Genomic DNA, 6,540 nt, shown 5'->3' on the forward strand with positions numbered 1-6,540 from the left:
TTAGTAAAAATTTAGTTTTGCAGGAGTAACAGTCATCACTACACCACAAATTAAACCAAATTAAAAATCATTTCATCTCCCCTTTCAGTTTATTCCCCAACCCTTCATTCTAATCTTTTCAAGACATTAAAGCTTTATTATATGAGATGCTCCAAGCCCTAATGAGATTGATGTGGATGTATAAGTTCACCAGAAGTCTTAACTTCTTCCACAGCAAAATTCCATCCAGGTTTACCAAGACTGAGTACATTTCCTTGTGCTGCAAAAAGACTTTCCAGCATGCACACAACAAGCCAAGGAAAAGGAGAATTATGCCTCTCAGAAGTAAAATATTTTACAGTGGAATAATTGCTAATGAACAAGGAAATAAAAGACATCACAACCACATATTAAAACATACAGCCCTGCTTGTGAAGGAACCACCCAAACCAGCTCTACTGAACTATGGTGAATTTTTATTTTTCATTTCCAGCAGCTACCTGAAAATAACCTAAAAATCTCAACAGCAATTCCCTCTTAAAAAAAACCCTATAGATATATATAAAATCCCTGTAAATAGCCCAAAAGGACTGAAAAGAAAAAGCAGCACTCACAAAAGCAATGAGTCCTCATGCCAACACATACTTTGGTTACTGCAAAATAGCCTCATCCCAAAAATCAGGAGGAGGAACTTGCCTGAACTTCCTGGCTGCAGCAGTCAAGGCTCTCTTTACCACAAAGAATTACATCCTAAGCTTGGGCACTGGTATCAAAGAGCCTCAGCACGTTGGCATCAGATTAAAATTAACTGTTCTTGTTGCTAAACAGCTTTGAAAATCCCAGACCTCACTCTTCTCTTTGCTTTTTCCACTAAGGGGAAGAAGCAGAAAATATTTCACACTTGGTGATAATGTCCCAAGCTCTGACAAATCAAAGATTTCACATAATTTATTTTTATAGTAGTGACAGCTAGCATTTCACACATTGAAAATAAAAGGCTGTTTCAAAGCAAAAAAATCATTTAACAGCATTAGAGACCTATTTGCCCCACCACAAAAAACGACAGTGGTATTTTGTGAGACCTTGTTCATTTTGGTGTTTGATCTGAAGCAGCATTCCCAAAAGCTCAGCAAACACATGAAAAAGGCAGGAGGAGCAGAAAGCCAGACACACTCCCAGGTTGTTAAAATCCATTAGTGTCAGATCACTCAGCAACATTCCCAAGCCAAGTTTAACATCAGGGATTCCTTTTCCAGCAGTCAATTCCCTGACGTGGATCCCCACACTCAGGGAGGCCACAGAGGGATTTGGGGATGACTGGAATAACTGGTTTGGGGCCAGGGGAGGGCAAAATTCAAACTGTGGCTGGTGCCACTTGCCCAGGTGGCCCCAAGTAACAACTTCATGGTCACGTATTTTTGTGGAAATTAATGCCAGCAGGTGGATTTAACATCCTGGTAAAATCTCAAGCACTCAGATTATTTAACAAGTATAAAATAACAAGTTTACCTTTTAAATAATGGGTTGGGATTTTAAAAGTTGCTCACTTTCAAACATTAATGTAACTCACTAAACAACAGGTTATTTTTCACCATAAAGCAGATAATTCACAAGCTGAAGCCCCTGCCAAGGAGCTATTTCCACAAGAATCTGCCCAGCCAGGTCCTGCCTGGAGCCCAAATCCCCAGATCTCTTTAAACAGCCTTTTGCTGTAGACAGGCTTAGGGGAAAGATCTGTCATTCTTCCAGGTTCTCACTTTATGGAGACCTTTTCAAAAGGAAATGGGTAAAATATTCAAAGGTGACTTTAAAAAGCATCTTGAAGAAGCAGCTTTTTCTTGCTTTTGTCCAGGAGATATCTGTGCTAGCTAAAGCAGTTCTAAATGACTGTAAATGAAACTAATGCAACATAGAGTAGAAAACATCCCATTTCTAAAATAAACCCCACACTATTAGATAACACTAATTTTATTCCTTAAAGAAGCTGTGGGAAAGCTGACAGTGGGTACACTGTCAAACATTCAGCACCTAAACAGGAAGCAGAAAACTTTAGGGGAGAAAAAAAGGAGAAGTTGAACTGGGAAACCTTTTCAGTGTATTTCCATTCCTTACTACACCTGCCAGCTGCCCTCACTCTGATTCACATGATGTTAAAACCCTCTCAACACTTAAATCACACTCACCTCTGCCCCAATATGCTGGCTCCTTCTGTGTTAAATCAAACTACAGAATTAAAAATTATTAACCCTGTTTTCTCAAAGTAACTCCTTTCAGGGTATAAAGCAACTTTTGCTAATTAGCTGAGAGAACAGCCCTGACCTAAAATTCAAATATCACTCACCTTTGGGTGCAACAACACCAGTGCTGGGCTCAGATCTTTAGAGAAACAATGACCTATGATTATACAAAGCCCCCAGTATTTCCATGAGTACTAAAACTACTGTATATCCCTAGTAAAATGTATTCATTCAAACAATTGTAAGCACCAATATATCATCAGCAGCTGAGGTGAAGATTTTTAAAAGCATTTTCCAATTCACAAACAGAAATTAAGATATATCCATCTGAGAATTACAAAATCCACTTGTTTTGCCTGAAGGGAAAGAGCTACCTCACCAATTTTGGGAGCATTTCAATGTACTGCAACCTTTAGAGAGCATGAGGAATTCCTACTATGAATTCACAGTGTATCTAATAAAAATTTATCTCAACAGAGAAACTCAGTTTTAAGTCATCTTCTTAACACTTACATCCCTGCCTGCCAGGTGAGACATATTCAAAGCCTGGTTAATCCCCATTTCCAGCTGAGAAAATGGAAAGAAGCTGAGAAAACATTAAGAATGATCCACTTAAAAAACTGGCAAGTCAGGTAGAGATCCAGAACCAAAACCAGCATTTCCAGCTCTCAGTGACAGACCACTGCCCACTACATCAGTCAAAATACAAACACTGGAGTGTGTATTTTCCCTTTAATGGAAACAAATTTAACAGCTTTATGTAAAATCATGCTCTGAGCTCTCACAAACCTTGAACAGTGAAGTAAGGCTTGAACTAAACCTGAGCTCCATTTGCACTTCACACCTGGTGGGTCACTAGATTTCTTCTCACCTGACAACACACACTACCTCTTACCACCTGTGCATTTAAATGCAAATATGAGCTTTCAAAACTCTTATCAAGCTCAAGACACAGGAAAGCACAGCACGATAAGAATCCCGAGGCTACAGTGTTTCCTTGCTAAAATGAACCATGCCCTGCCCAGCTCCTTGTCCTTTGCCCCCAGGTGAGTGAACTCCTCTCTTCCCCACCTCCTCCTCAGAGCTGGCAGGAGATGCTGCCTCTTCCGTGGTGCTTTTCTGGTCAAACTGCACTTGCCAAGAGGCAGAACCATTCCAGCTTGGCATTAATTGGACTTTATCTTTCCTTGGAGCCAGCCTGGCAGCTCAGCCTGGCACTCAGCTGACTGGTTATCTCTGGGAGGAAAAGTGGCAACGTTCAAGGCACCTGCAAAGGTTCAGTCCCTGAAAAAACCACTCCAAGAGGACACTGTGCCCTCCAAGCCCAGGCACAGACAGGTTCAGGAGGGAGGTGCCTGCATGGAAACTGAGAATGGAGCATGGTACAGCCTTGCTGAATCAATCCAAGCCTGAAGGAGTGCCTTGGCTTTGATTGCATTTCCAGGAAAAGGAGGGAAAGCTCCACAACCACCTCACTTCAGCCTTTTCCCAGCTGCCAGCAGAATCAGGATGAATGTAATCCACGGTGCCTGGCTGCTCCTGTCCCCTCCTTCCCCCTGCTCTCCCCAGCTCCAGGTCTCTGCCTCCATGTCCCCATGGATGCCCTGGAGATGCAGCCCCCTCCCAAAGCTGTGTCCCTTGCTGGGAGCCAGGACTGGAGCTCTGCTGGTGCTGTCCCTGGGCTGGGCCATCCGGAGCAGCCTCTGTGACTCGGGGTTGTTTGCAGAACAAAGAGCTGCTTCACAGACACGTCAGTAACTCTGTGTGTTGTGAGGAACGAGAAAATACTGGCACAAACCTCAGAGCCCAGAAACCTCCCCATGCACACAGCAGATAAAAGGGGGAAAACCCAAACAAAACCTACCCAAGACACATGTGAAGGCTCTGAAGCAGAAGTATTTCAGTAATAACACACAGACCTAGACTGGGGTTCCTACATCTTTTCTTGTCACAAAACCTGCAGCATCAACCAATATCCTAAATTCTGAAGTTATTTTGAAACCAAAGGTGCGTGAATAATTTCCCCCTTTAAACACAACCAACAACCTAAGCACACTTGGGATTTTAAAAGGGTATTAATTCAAAATGTGCCCAAAATTGGAGCTGCCTTAGGTGATTGAAGCATCCACCCACCTACTCCAGCATCCAGAGAGGGAGCACAAGCAGGTGGCTCCAGGAATAAACTCCCACTGTTGGCCAAAGCTCCAAGCTGTATCCCAGCACAAATCTCATCCCAGTAAATAAACCTCTGACAAGCAGCTGCCCAGCACAGCCCAAGCCTCAGATGCATTAAATACACTGCATGGTGATAAAAAGTGCAAAATATACAGACAGAGCCAATATTCCACAGTTAACAGTGTGATATTTTTGTTTTAACAACCACCTCTGTACAAAGATGACCCAAATTCCATATGCAACTTAGCACAGAAAATCCAAGTTACCCTGCCTCAAGCATTTCTGTTCTGGCCTCCAGAATTGCAATATCCAACCAGTGAACTTTAGTGAGTTTTTTCCTGTCTCTAAAATATATTACCCAGAGCATTCTGTTTAAAGTGCTCCTACTATCTCAAAGATTCAACTCAAAAAGCCATAAAACAACTTTGCATTTTTGCATTTCTACTTGCCTTCTATTTTATTTCAGTCGGTAATGACCAAGCTGTTCCCTGCTAACATATGCTTTAACCTGCCTCCACAATATTACTGCAAGTTAATTGTCTCTAAAATGAACAAACTGAAGCACAAAAGATACCACCCCAAGATTAATATTATGAGGACACCCCAATTGCAAAGCAAATCCCAGATTCTCTAGAGGAGGCGCTGCTTTTTGAAGTATTAAAATAAACAAATAAATGGTAAAACCACAGAAAGACAGAAACAATAAAAACTCCACAATATACCAGGTTTGAATTGCACCTAACAGCACTGTTACTGCAGGACCTCCACAGCAATGTTTATGTTACACATACAGACATCACTGGCCGTAGGGCAGCTGGTGAACTGGTTTATTTTGGCTACAGCCAAGCACAGCCTTGCTCCTCGAAAGCAGCTGATGAACTCTTTGCTCCCAAAGCAGCCTTTGGGCAGTCACCACATGGACAGGCTGGCTCCAGCTATACTCTCCTCGCTGCCATTCACCTACAAAGGGTGCATTTAAATGCCATATTAGAAAGAAATTGTACTCTGTGAGGGCTGGCACAGGGTGCCCAGAGAAGCTGTGGCTGCCCCACGCCTGGCAGTGTCCAAGGCCAGGTTGGACATCGGAGCTCCTTGGGACAGTGGGAGGTGTCCCTGCCCATGGCAGGGGGTGGGACTGGATGGGTTTTAAAGTCGCTTCCAACACCAACCATCCTACACTGCTGTGATTGTAACCCACCCCGCTTGGCTTTGCGGGACAGCCACAGCCAGCACCTCGGCAGCAGGGCGGGAGCACGGGGAGCGGTAAGAGCGGCGGTGCGGGGCCCGGGGAGCAGCAGGGACGGGAGGGCGGCTCCGCAGCGCGGCTCCCGCACTCCCTCACACCGGGGCTCCCGCACTCCCTCACACCGGGCTCTGCACCCCCTCACACCGCGGCTCCCGCACTCCCTCACACCGCGGCTCCCGCACTCCCTCACACCGCGGCTCCCGCACCCCCTCACACCGGGACTCCCGCACTCCCTCACACCGCGGCTCCCGCACTCCCTCACACCGCGGCTCCCGCACTCCCTCACACCGGGCTCTCCACCCGCGGCTCCCGCACTCCCTCACACCGCGGCTCCCGCATTCCCTCACACCGCGGCTCCCGCACTCCCTCACACCGCGGCTCCCGCACTCCCTCACACCGCGGCTCCCGCACTCCCTCACACCGCGGCTCCCGCATTCCCTCACACCGCGGCTCCCGCACTCCCTCACACCGGGCTCTCCACCCGCGGCTCCCGCACTCCCTCACACCGGGGCGGCCGAGCCGCGCTCCCCCCGCGCTGCCCTCCCGGCAGCGGGGCCCAGGCGGGGCCCGCAGGAAGCGGGGCCGAGCGGCGGGGCCGCGGCCGGAGGGAGCGGGGGCACAGCGAGGGAAGCAGCGAGGGGCGATCCACGGCCCGGGCGCGCCCGCCGCAGGCCCGGCCCGGCCCGGCCGGGGCAGCACAAAGGGCGGGGGGCGCGGCCGGCAGGTGTGAGCGCACTCACCGGGTGGGGCGGCGCCGCCGCCTCGGCGGACGGACGGAGGGACGGACGGAGCGGGGCTGTGCGGGGCGGCGGCGGCGGGACCGGGACCCGGCGGGGCGGCGGCGGCGGCGGGGCCGGAGGGGAAGCGGAACCGCCGCGCGTGGCCACTGCCCGCGGGGGCGGG

At 48.2% G+C, this 6,540-nt stretch overlaps 1 protein-coding gene across 1 annotated transcript in view; it reads right to left on the reverse strand.

Moving 5' to 3' along the window:
* Positions 1-6,540, reverse strand: part of PAK2 (p21 (RAC1) activated kinase 2) — a 40,730-nt gene extending 34,190 nt beyond the window's left edge. The window contains exon 1 of the mRNA XM_079315376.1: positions 6,378-6,540. The gene's annotated coding sequence lies outside the window, so the exon portion shown is untranslated. The remainder of the gene's footprint in view (positions 1-6,377) is intronic.

The sequence above is a fragment of the Erithacus rubecula genome (genome assembly GCF_903797595.1).
Source record: "Erithacus rubecula genome assembly, chromosome: 11".
In the NCBI taxonomy this organism is placed as follows: Eukaryota; Metazoa; Chordata; class Aves; order Passeriformes; family Muscicapidae; genus Erithacus; species Erithacus rubecula.